The 13460-nt window shown below is 42.3% G+C and overlaps 1 pseudogene; it reads left to right on the forward strand.

Annotated features, from left to right (window-relative positions):
- Positions 1 to 13460, forward strand: part of LOC138447933 (TRPM8 channel-associated factor homolog) — a 223073-nt pseudogene that overhangs the window by 90447 nt on the left and 119166 nt on the right.

The following is a 13460-nucleotide window of genomic DNA, read 5'->3' on the forward strand; positions in this document are numbered from 1 at the left end:
CAATGTTCCCTCGTAGCTCGGGAAGAGGTCTTCTAGCCAGGTCCTCTCTTGGATCAGTTCTTGGAGACACAACAGCTTTCGGATTGCCTCGTAGGAAAGCAGCAGCAAAGCCTTCTTCCAGCTTGGCTTTAAGGTAAGCATCAAGTTTTTACTTCAGCTTCTGAATGATTCTAGTCAGTGAGAAGTCCCCAGATATACTGTTCTGTCTCTCATTCACATTACTGGGCCAGGCTCAGCAGCCAGTCATTCAGCGGGCCATTCATTCAGACACTCACAACACAGAATGTGGATTGGGACAAGCACCCAGCCATTCAGCACTCCACACTGCATTCATGCCAGTTTCAGGCAGTGCTCTCTAAGTCATTGTATTACACACCAGAAACCAGACACCCATGACATGAAATGTATATTGGTCACCCACTCCATTCACCCAGATCCCACCCCAAGGGCGTAACCACAACATAGTCATTGGAAAGGCTCCAGCCAGTCTGACCTGGACTTCCCCACAATACCATATATGGAACTTCCACCCAACAGTCGGGGGAAGGGACAGAGTTATGGCTTCCCAGGACTTTTGGAAAACAAGGTAACAGGCAATAGAAAGCAAGAGGCCACACGGGGCATCTTGTCTCCTATCAGGAATCAACTGATTCCAATGGCAGGGCCGGGGTATCCCAAAATGGAGGATATTCCGTGCACCTGTCAAATTCAGCATGGAGCTGCCACCAGCCCATATCCTGCTCTGTGGGCCACACACAGGTGCCCAACAACATACACTATAGGTAAAATGTTGTACCCCCACCCATGGATGCCACAACGGTATCCCAAGGGTCTGTTCACCAAGACCAAAAAGAGGAAGTGCTGCACTGCCAAGAGTCCCACATGGATTCCTGTGCAGAAAATAACACAGAAAGCACATGTAAAAGGAGTACAGGACAAGGACAGAGAGGCCCTGTCCGTCCAATGCATTTCCAGCAGCACAATGTGTCTCAAGAGAACATAGGCACGTGCAATGCAATTGATGAGAACACCCTCCTGTTAATGATTTTATCAACCTATTTGGGTGAGATGAATGAAGAGGTGGAAGATCGGAGGGATTTAACATTTGAATCAGAACAGAAGTATCGTGTCAGTAGAAAAGACGAAAAGACCGGCCCAACTCAAGTTACACCTGCAAACCCTCACCCCTCTCCCCCCAACCCCTTACTCGGTTGGAAACAACCAGGGGTAGTGGGTGTACCCTTTTTAAAACGCTGGAACTAAAGAGACAACCATTGATAGAGAAAATAGAGCGCGTTAATCGTACTTCCTTCTACTACCATAGGACATAGAAAAGGCGTCAACAGTGAAAATTCAAGACGCGATTGAGAGGCTGATTCCAGAAAGAGACAGTCTAATCATAAATAGGAAAATGTAGTCAAATTGCTGCATTGTTCACCTAAACTCAGATTCATCCGCCCAGAGGACATTAAGATTGTGGCATTTGGTGATTCTGCATCTGCACTATATTAGTGAGAAATGCTCTCTTGGAAGCCTCTCTGGACTGCTTTCCTGTGTGTTTTGAGTTATCTGATGGCTCCCAACTCAAGTCCCAGGTCCCCAGGAAGCTTGGTGTCAGCCAATTGAAAGGCTCGCTGGGAGGAATTCTTGTAAATAAGTTTGATTCAGGAGCTGGGGATGGCCCAAAAGTGTTCTCTATAAGACGAAGGTGAGATTCCAACCACCCCACGCTGGCAGTGGAAGTGCCAACTACTCAAAGTTACCTTTTGATCAAGCTAAAGGTGAAGACCGAATGGTGAAGGTGTGCCAAGGAAAGAAATAGGGTCTCCGGCTGACTGGTCTTGGTTGGCGGGCTCACTGGCTGAGGCCCAGGGTCTGTAACTCTGAGCCACAAGAGGGTGTCTAACTACGCATGGCCTTGTGGAATACCAGAGATTTCATGCATCTTTCAATAGGAAGGTCTGGACTTCTCAAAGTATGGCATATTATGCATGCAGGAAACTTGGTTGTCTTCCAAGCTGATTTGTGAGGGCTTTCAAGTAAGTCTTAACCCAGCCCAGATAAGACCAGCAGGAAGGCCCTCATGTGCCCTTTTGACACTGGTGAAACTGGGGCAGAACCCTAATATTCTGGAAATGAGGAACCCAAATCCCTTTGTTCAGCTGGTGTTATTAAATTGGGAGAGGGTTCTGGTAACAGCTCATGGACACTAGTTTTTTTTTTTTAAACCTTTATTGGAGATCGGGGAAGATGGATTTGTGGGACCTGTTACCCATCCTATTGATTACTGTTGGGTGGAATTGAATGGTCCCCATATAGTTATCTGTGGGGATCTTAATATAAGGTGTGAGTGTGTGTGTATATATAAATATATATATATATATCTCTAAAAAAGCAGCCCTATGGGTATCGGATTTAAAAAGAGCAAAACGAGTATGGTGAACGGCCATCTAAGAGGTGATATTCCGGGTAGCGCTTTGTGGTCCTGTGGCTCCCAGAAAGCTCACCTTCACTACTACTTTGTATCTGGTGGTCTTTTTAAATATCTACAGACTCTAAACATCAAACCAATGGTTAATAGCGATCACTAACTGTTTAGCCTTAACCTCAAAGCTTTGGACCGGGAATGTGATGATCTGAAGGGAGATAAAATAAACGTGAATCAGGGTAGCAACTGATTACGAATACGCCCAAGGGAGGTCTGAAAGCTTACAGCCTAGTATAAAAACGCTCTGGAATCTAGAAATTTGGGGGTAGACTATTCCAGTGTTTTGACAAGCTTCCAAATGAAATCTAATATTTGTGGAAGACAAAATTTCAAGAGATTGCATTGTCCAAATAGAGATCTGAGAGAGGCGAAGAAATCCTTTAGAGCCGATCTTCGAAGTATAGACCGTCTACAGATTGGTGATGAAATTGCCCTAAAAAAAGAAGTGGAAGCATCAATTGGCTGCTAGCTACTAAAGCCCAATGCTTCCAAGCAGATGCGGAAGTGATAATGAGGATTATTTCTAATAAGAACGCTCAAGAACTCTGGGCGCTAATCAATAATGATGCACCATTCCAACTGGCTACTGTTATTCCAGCAGTCTCTGAGAAGGCTTGGATTTGGTATTTTGCTGATCTCTTTGCCTGCTCAACCCCAGTAGACCCTGGAAGCCCAGGAAAGGTTAGTATTCCCATGTCCATTGAACTCAAGCGAGAGGGCATAGTTGTTTCAATTAAGAAGCTGAACTTCTCCAGAGCTGCAGGCCCAGATGGCCTAAATAACACCATGCTTAAATAGAACCTGGAGGATCGGGCTGATGTCTGCTATATTCTATTTAATCCTTTCCTACATGCAAGAGAGATTCCTCCCTCTTGGAGGGCTCCACTGATTGTATCCATCTATAAGAAGGAAGATGGAGACAATCCTAAAAAAGATGGGCCCATTGCTCTCTTGGATACTCTTGGGAAGATGTTTGTGTCTATTCTGTTGAGACATCTAAAAAAGGGGCTGAGAGATTCTGGATATTTTGACAAGACCACTGGGTTTGCCCCAGGGGTAGGTACCAATCTTAATCTATTTCTGCGAAACATCTTGAAGTTGAGGGTGATCAAGAACAAAGAAAGTATATTTAGCATTTATTGATCTGCAGCAAGCCTTCGACAGTATTAGCGGATAAAGGCTATAGGAGAAATTGACGAACTGGCATTGCCTGCTGGATTTGGTGGAGGCAATTCATGTGCTGTACTCGTCAACCACAGTTCAAATAAGGATGTCTGCCAAGGGAATACTTACAAAAGCAATCCGAATATTCAGGGGTTTGAAACAGGGTCACCCATTGGTCCCTGAGCCATTCAACCTGTACTTGTCGGATATAAAATATGTGGGAGTTTATGCCTCCCCTCCCCAAAGTTATACAACCAATTCATTCCGTGGGTTTTATACACGGACAATCGTCCTTAATGGCCAAATGCTGATAGGGCAACAAAAAAGATTGAACCAACTAGAAGCATACTTAAAAGTAAATGAATTGAGAATAAATACAAAAATAAACTCCTGGTGCTCGCTAATGCCTGTGCGAAAAAGAACCCCAAATTCACCTGGGCTCTGTAGAAATAGTGTGTAGAATCTATTATGTGTTTAGGAGTCCCTATCAACTGCAGTGTGAATGAGAAACTATGGATGGATGGTTTAAGACTAAAATGCATAAGACTGGCAACCCAGATAAAACAGATTCTTATGAATATGAGATTTGGTCAATTTATTCTAGCACCGATAATAACCTTCTATAGACTTAAAGTAACTCTGATTCTCATATATGGAGCAGAATCAGTGCCTAACCTCCCTATGGGGTTTTGGGACAAGCTCGAGGGACTTTTCTGGAGGAGGGTGTTGGGTCTTCCAAAATGCCTTCCAACTTCCCTGGTTAGGTTTGAATTGGGGCTCCAATCTTTGCGTTCCATAATTAGGTGGAGCTCCCTGCACCTATTCCTGAAATGCACAGATGGAGAAAACCCCCCCTTGAAATTCTAAGAAATTGGAGGGGGGGGTGGATTTTGGATACCTGCAAAGCCACCTGTATAGAGTGGCTAAAGAATCTCGACTTAACGGAAGATATTTTTGCAACCAATTCTGGCAAAGTTAAGCTCCAGATAAAGTGAATGGACTGGATAGATATTCTAACACAAAAGAAGTTCTTACAGACTACCGCTGAATCTGGAGCACGAGTGGAAATCAATAAATCAACTTCATTAATACCCATTCAAATTTCCGAGTCTCAGAAACTGGGATCTCTTTATGCAACGCTGACTGAACATTCTGCCAACTAGAGAAGTTCTTTGGAAGAGAAAGCAATTACAAGATAATGACCCCTCCTGTAGATTTTGCAGGAGCCAAGAGAATGTGGAAACTTCTCAACATCTATTCACAGAGTGTAATGGCCTCGACACGATGAGAAGGAAATATGAGTGAGATGGCTAACCGTTATAAAACCTTAACCTTGCAGGATTGGTGGGATATGATCACAATTGGACATTGACCACAATGACGTTTATGGAGGAATTGTTTGAACTTGTGATTGTAAAATGAAATACTTTGATGTTTATACCTGTAATAGAGAGAGGCAATGGAAAAGACTGTAAAGACAGGTGTAACAATTTTATTTTGTGATGGAATGTAATGGATTGTTTTTATGAAAGGTTTGAAATAAACCAACCGTATTAAAAAAAATAATAATGTTGAAACATGTTTGAGTTTCTTTGTCATCCTGTTCACAAAGGATGTGAACTAGCAGTTTTTCAGATGGGCCCGAGCCTGATTTGCATATACATTTTCCCCTTGTCTTATTGTAAAGCAGGCTGTTAAATGGTGAAATCGAAGACTACCCAGAGGACGTGTCAGCGATTATTAGTAATACAAACTTTCTCCTTATATTACTCTTCAGCACTGCAATGTCACTCTACATGGCACAGGTATGCACAGACATGGGTTGAACACTTGTTTTGCCTAGAGTCGCATACTACACCTCATTGATGATGGCCAAGACAGCCAACTATGTCTGTGGTAACATGTGGTGTCTTTCTCAAGGGAAGTAACTGAACAGCTCAAGCTTAATAAGTGGCTTCAGCATTAATTTCATTTGATAATTACTAAAGTACGCTGGGGGGAAAACAATCATGATAATCACATTTGCTCATGTGATGACTGTTCTAGTGAAACAAGATGCACATTTTATTCTTATGTCGTCACTTTGGTAAATTACAGAAGTGGTAGGTTAGACCTGTGTTAAGACACTATATAGAGAGATGGATATTTTAAAGCCCTTACTGCATCATATTTGTGGTAGGTGCTACTATGGGGCCAATGCATGGCTTGAGGAAGTCAGTCCATTTGATATGGAAAAGGGTACTATGTCCTCCCTTGTAATACAAAGTGAGGCTATCTCTCGGTGTCAATCATTTTCTAGCCTGTTAAATGGCTGAAGTCTACAAGGCAGGCTCGTTCCAGCTTAATGTTCTTAAAAATTGTATCGATCATGTACATTGCCAGCAAATGCTGTCAAATGTTGTCTTGGTGCTGTCAAGATTACTGTCAATACTTTTTATCTTCACGTAACTCTTTAGATGTCCACAGAGACGGCAACACATTTAAATACATTTTCTGTAATCTACTCTTATACAAGTCCTACTCTTCAATTCCTTATGTATTTGTGACATCTTGCTTTTTGAAAAAGACATTTTTCCCCAAGTATTTTGAAGCCCCTTTCTATGCACCATAGAAGTATAAATACCTCCTCTTGACCCATAATGGACCTAATGATGCCAACAATCCATGGGACAATTCATCTCCTCATTGATGGAGAGATGAGAGTACTATAACTCGAAAAGCGTAGGATTAGGTGTCATGAAGAGTAGAAGTAAGTAATGGAGGCATTACCCACACTTCCTTCTATCTCATCCGAGGTCTTACTTGTAAGGCATACCCAAGAAAATAATTGGCCTGAATGGACTATAGAAGCGAAAAACTGATCAAGACGATTGAAAATTACACAAGAATTTATGCAATCAATTTACAGAAGGATTTCTTAATCGTGCAGACTGGAAGGATGATTTAACACTTGTTATAGCTAAAACAGCTTTGTCCCATGTTCTGTACGATCACCACTGTCTTATGCAATAAGGCACAAAGCATACATCCTTGTCCCAGTGATGGTTTACTAAAGTTCCATATGGGAAAGCCAGGTGATGGATCAATTTAGATTCTCCTTTGCACTTTTTTGGCACAAGAGGTGACGCACTTAGAATCTCTATTGGTGGTGATGAGAAATGCCATACCCGCTATTAGGGCTGAACACTTTATGTATTGTTAATAGCAGCTCCTCTGGAAACTCCCTAGCAGGCTCTCAAAATATGCCACCTTGCACCCCTGGGACCGGAACATGGAATGACAAAAGCCTTTTGTGTCTCCATTAAACAGAAACCTTGCTGACCATGGTTTGGGAAAAATCCTTAAAGCCTTCTCCGTGTCAGCGAGCAATGACCGAGGAAAACAGTGCAACAAAGGTATAATCATCTAAATGATCTTATTTCAAATGATAAAGCTGGATGAATGTATTGGAGCTAGCCCAAAGGTAGCTGTCTTAAATAACTCCTGTAGTGGCATTCCATGAACCTGTGCTCCGGAGGCTGATATTCCTTTGGGTGGAACTTGCCTGAAAGGTCTGCGGCAAAAGGTATCAGAAAGAGTATAAGCTAAGGCAATCATGGTTCTAAACCGCCAAGTGATGCAACAGCAGAGGCTTTCCTTTCCTTACCTCAAGCACAAATGGTATTGAACAGACAATCATATTTGCAAAATGCAGCTTTCCATTCTACATAAGCTAGATCAGCTAGCCTTAATGTCTAAAGAATGATGCAGCACCTTTGATGATGGAGGGACAAAGGATGTAAGGAGTATAGCTCTTCCACTTTGAAATGTAGACACATAATGGCCTTATGAAAAGGATCCTAATTTGTCAATCCTTTCGGGTAATGTAATGGCCATAAGAAAAACAACCTGCATGGTAAGATAATTTATGTCCACAAGACGTCATGGTTCAAAGGGTGTCCTGCAATGCAATAAAGCCAAATTTAAATCCCAGGAGATATTCAGAAACCAAAATGTCCACCCAGAGTGGGAAGTGCATCATCTCGAGGAGTTTTCCTGCGGAGAGCCTGCCCTGCGCTTCCCTAAATGCACACATTGTGCCCACTCGGCTGGAATTGTGAAGGTAGAAAATCCTAACTTTAATACATCCACAAGGAAGTGTATTTTGAATGATGTTCCACCTTCAAAGGTGAGTATAGGGTCACTTGGAATTCTGCACAGCTCTGTCCCCAGTGTGAGGCACTGTCTACTAAGCCCTTCCAACTAAAATTCCAGACTGAACTATCTCCAATTGATAATTGTCTGACATGAATAAGGAACCAGTCTCCGTGAGGGAAAATCTGAGATGAAACCATGATGGAGGCATAACCAATAAGATCAGTTGACCTAATAGTACCTATAAGGATCCACTGGGCTGAACTGTCTTTGGTTCTTTGGAAAACCCAGTGAACCGAAGAGATGGGAGGAAACACACACAGGCTTGACTGTGGCCATGGATCTGAGCCCCAGGCTCGAGGGTCTGAAAATCTAGACCACAAAAGGGGAAGAGGAGCAATTTTTGGAAAGCCAAACAGATCAATCTGTGTTCAGCCGAACTCCTGACACACCAACCCAAACATTTTTGCATATAGTCTGATGCTGTGAAGCAAGGCAATTCCAAATCAGCGTCCCACTGTCATCAACATACATGAGGCTATACGACCCTGGACTGTTGAAGTGCCAGAACTTCTTGCTGCTAAAACAAGACTGCATTGCATGCCTGTGGCTCGGCCTTCTGGCACCATCACTAGAAGTTCCGCTGTCAAAGATTAAACCCCAATAAATGTGAGATCCTGCACAGGGAAAGATGAGATTTCTTCCTGTTCAGGAGAAACCCAAGGTTCTTAGTAATTCAAAAGCCCTCAGAGCTCCCCCTACCATGTGTGTTGACAAGGTAGCCTCAATCAGCCAATACTCCAAGTAAGGATATACAGCAATTCCTTCCTTATCGAGAGTGGAAACAAAAGGAGCCATGGCCCTTGTAAAAATTCTTAGTGCCCTTTTCAAACCAAAATATACTATGATGAAATGAAAATGTAGGTCTCCTATGGTGAATCGTTGGAATGTGTGGCTACTCTTCTAAGGGGTTATGAAAGTATACATCCATAAGATCCACAAATCCAAATAAATTGTTCTTTAAAATCAGAGGAATGTCCCTCTGAAGGATTTCCATCTTGAAAATGCCCATCCAAATGAAGATGATGACCCTCTTACGATCGAAGCTCTAAGCAATAGATCCCAAAGGTTATGCAATGAAAAATAATACAAAGTTTGATCTGCTGCCTCTCTGGGGTGTTGGAACACACACAATCGCTTCATGTGTTATTTATGCCTGCAGAAGCGCCATGCCACTGATCAGCTTGTAAGGCCAGGGAGACATCCATCAATTGGTCGTCTGGCAACCGTGCTGCGCAATGGCTTATTTTGCCCCCCTGCCCCCCTGCTCCCCTGCCGCCACATGCTCACCGGGGGACCCTTCAGCACTTTCTGGAATGCTTTTCAGGAATGCTGAGGCCTAGGTGGAGAATGCACCTTTTTTAAAGCTTTTGGGGCTCCTGTTCTCACTCTGAGTCAGATTGTGCTTCGGAATTGATGTCTTAAAGGACGCGGGGAAGAGAGGAAAGAGACCTTAAAGGAGATATTGCAATCATTGTCATTCATCTGATGACCACAGCTTGCTTACACTATAGACTCGTTGCCCAAACTGTTCACCAAATAATCCCAGTCATTGAAAGGGAATCTTTAACTCTGCATTCGTATGTGATCCAGCACCGTTCCAATCTTCTTACTCCCAGTAAAGTCCCCATAGGCAACACTGCAGACATGACCTTGTCGAAAGCCATATCAGAAAATAGTTTGTCCTGTTGGTACATAATTTCCTTAAAGGACCGAACACACAATCCTTTATCAATAGCAGTAAAAGGCTCTTGGAGGTCATCAAGTGCATTCATTGTGCTGTATAAGTAGCATCACTGGCAAAACACTTCTTTAAGATTGTAGCTTCCCACTGGATCCTTCCAAGCGCTTTCTTTGAAGCCGTAGAACCTTAGGACGTCCTGATAGGTTGGCCAGCCACAGGTTTTATTAACGGAATAATGCGCAGTTCTAAGACCCGGGGGCAAAGGATCTACGAATTGGCAGCAACTGCAATGGCAGACTCCACAGCGTATTTATCTGCACTTGGATTGTTTCACCAGATTTATTTTCTTTGAAGAAAAGGATTTATGACACCATGGTGTGTCACAATATGTGTTAATTGTTCGTTACGCAAACCAAATGAAATGGTTTCTTCTAGAACTCATTATGGATGTCACATCTCAGAATAGATTGAGTAATTATGTTGCCACGGCTAAGCTTGTGAAGAGCGTGCCAGCTTTTTTTCTTTGACGCTGTGGCTTGCTGTGGTTGTGACACCTGAGAAGTCAAGGTCAACTCTGTCCACACAAAGATAGTATTAAATAATAAGTTATCCTCTGTGATAAGTAAAGAAGTTGCAGATTACAGGTGGGTAGACTTGGTCTGGACAGTCTCGTCATAGTTCAGGTTCGCAATCTTACCCCGTAAATCAAAAGGGATGTCCAGAGTCAAACGAGTTCTTGGGTACCCAGTAGGATTGGCAGTACCTCTGGGCACTAAATCACTCCTATCCCCGTTCACCAAAGAACATTCTGGGCAGTTCCTTTCTGCTTCTGGTCTTAGCTACAAATCTAAGTGCTGCTGCCCTTTGAACTTTTATTTGCCCTAAGCCCAGACAACAAATCATAAATTCCTGAAAATGCCTTGGATTGAATGCATCACTGTCCACCTCAAACTTCTGCTTGGCAGAGTAAGAGTCTCGGGGAGGAGGGGAGCAACACCGGTTCAATCCCCAGGTCTGCACTTTTAAAACCTCCGGGTATTAAGCACATTATAAATAACCAATTATAGCATAGCTATTGCTAACCATTTGAGTTGAGGAGCCGAATAGCACAAGACATTTTAAACTCTTCCTGGGGGTCCTTCGAAATGGGAAATGTGGTTAAACTTTCAGCCTGCAGGAAATTAGATTATAGCAGACTTTCAATTAAACCCCTTAATATTTAAGTCGTTACTATGCTAATTAAATTCGGGCACCTAGCGGCTTGAATGCTGAGGACCTGCACAAATTACCAGGCTGCCTAACCAAAAAACGTTAAACTATACCGTTCTTGATGGAACCCCAAATCTGTACGTCTGCCAGTATGGGAAACAGAGCCCGGAAGTTGACGCTGCTGCCAGTAATGCCTTGCTTCTGGCCAGCAGGCTACCTTGCCAACCTTCGAAAGAAATCTCTTCCCAGAGAAACTACACTGGTTGCAAAGTTGTTTGTTTTTCCTACCTAGTGACTGCCATTTCGACAGCGTTGCTGTATTACTTATTAAGATGCATCTAACCGCTGCCACGAATGAGGCAATTTTACAAGCTGGTAGCCTGGATTCCCGCTTAAAAGCTTCCAAGTCTGTTATATCCACTCTATAAATCAACGTTAAAAAGAACTGTATACATTTTTGTGCCAAAAATGCATTGTTTTCCCTGTACTTTTCATAAAAATAATAAAATACATTTTAAAAAAAGAGACATGTGACGTGTCATTCACACTTGCCCATAGCTAGCGGCACTTCAAGTGTCTCTGGCATGTGAGAAAGAGACACACTTATGGGTTCGGTATGCCTGTGGTGACGGGTAGCAGACTCGGGCAAAAAAAAGGAACACCACAGAAGAGGTAGTATTGCTACTCGGGAAGGCTCAACCCAACTTTTGTCAATGAATGAAGCACAACATATAGGTTGTATCGGGGAACCTTTGTCAATTATACTAATGGAATGTATCCCCAAGTTAGCAGCCCGTGAAATTGTCCAGGAAGAAAAAAAACACACACATCAGGGGCTGTGAATATAAATTATTTGTTTTGAGACAAAGCAAAGTTCTCTTATGAACACTTACATATATAACAAAATTCCAAATTGTAGACAAAAACATATATTGGAGTCACAAGTAAAACAATATGAAACATGTTGTGATTCTTGAATTCGTGAAGATGGAAAGAAATCCAAAATGCATCTTAAAAATTAAAGCATAAATGTTGTCTGAAAAGTCGGGTTTCAAAAACGCATGATAAACCGTAAAAGAAACCTGTATAGATCAAATGCACTTGTAATTTAGTGCCTATAAGGAACTGTGAGAATCTGTGTCCTAAAATAAAAGCCCAGGTTTAAAGTATCTGGTGCATGGGCTTTTATGGAATGCATCTTATGTTTCAGGTGCCTGGTAAGTTTTAGCAGTCATGGATCTGCCTATTCTAATGGGTTCTACAAAAAGGAAATTAATCCTGATAGTCATATGCCAACGTAGAAGGGGGTAAGTATTTGGTTTAACCATCAAATGGCATTAAATTACATAAACAATATCAACCAAGAAACCCCAAACAGTAGGTACATTCATCCCGCCTTGCATAAAGTTAACATTTCGGCAGCAATAACATCTATCTTGGAATTGCGTCAGAGGGATTTGTGTTTTCATCGGGGCAATTAAGCGGCCCATATAACAGGAAAAACCAAGAGAGAAAAAAAAGGGAAAATAGTAAATATAAAGTCCTCTTGGTGCGGTTGTGTTTCCTTTCTGGACATTTCTGGGCAAATTAGTAACGACAAAGACTTTGTACACAAGGAAATGTTTGTTGGAAAACAAGTAATCAATTTGGCGATGGGCTTGTATGAAGACAGGGTAAAAATTGTATATTGCTACCTCTGGTATATTGTTGTGTGTGTATTAAATAACTTGCTCACCACAGAAAACTTGTGGAGAATTTCTCGGTGCGACAGGCTCCCTGGTTAGGACTCCACAATGAACATGACTGTTCATCAGATTGAAGGTAGGACGACGGCGCTGGCCTTAGTGGAGAAGGCGCAGGTTGAGGTTCAAAACTGGAGTTTGGAAACTCTGAAAGGAAGCCAGGTAGATAGTAAAGTACTCCATGCAGGCCACTTTCCTTCCTACTTCTCCAGTCAAGGGTGGAGGTTAACCTTTTAAATAGAACACATAAAATGGCACACCCTATAGATAAACGTTTGCTGTAATGAAATGTGTCATTTGTCATTAATCCCAAAAGTAGTTGACTCTCCGGGTGCACTGGCAGCTACTTGAAGGCTGATTTAGTGCCTGTTGTGGCCAAGAGGGCCCTTTGTCTCACAACCTGTACTTCCTCAATAGTCGAGGAATGGCTATATGGCTTTTTTAGATTTACATCCAGCTTTTGATGGGGTCAATCGTAATCGTCTGTGGTCCAAGTTGATAAATTGGAACTGTCAGCCGTGTCCTGGAAGCCATTCAGGCGTTATATACAGAGACATCCATTCAGATTCGGTTTGGAGAAGGGGGACTGCTGTCTAGACAGAGAGAAACATTTTGTGGGCTTAAACAAGGTTGTGCATTGGCCCCTTTGTTTTTAGCCTCTCTCTGTCTGACCTTGGGAACTCACAGGGAGATATTCGAGCCTTCCCACCAAAGCTGAACGATTGCTTGCTGCCATGGCTGCTATATGCAGAGGATATAGTTTTCCTCAATCGGACACATATAGGCCTGCAGCGCATAATCTCAGCATTTAATGAGTATTTAAATGCCAATGGCATGAAAATGAATGTAAAAAAAATCTAAAATCTTAATCATATCATCGGGTAGAAGTAAAAAAAGGATGCATTTCACTTGGAAGTTTGTAGAATGACATGTAGAAGTGGTAGAAACAATCATATTTTTGGGAGTAAAAATAAATAAA

Source organism: Ambystoma mexicanum, chromosome 3q (assembly GCF_040938575.1).
Source record: "Ambystoma mexicanum isolate Mex_15411 chromosome 3q, UKY_AmexF1_1, whole genome shotgun sequence".
NCBI classification, from domain to species: domain Eukaryota; kingdom Metazoa; phylum Chordata; class Amphibia; order Caudata; family Ambystomatidae; genus Ambystoma; species Ambystoma mexicanum.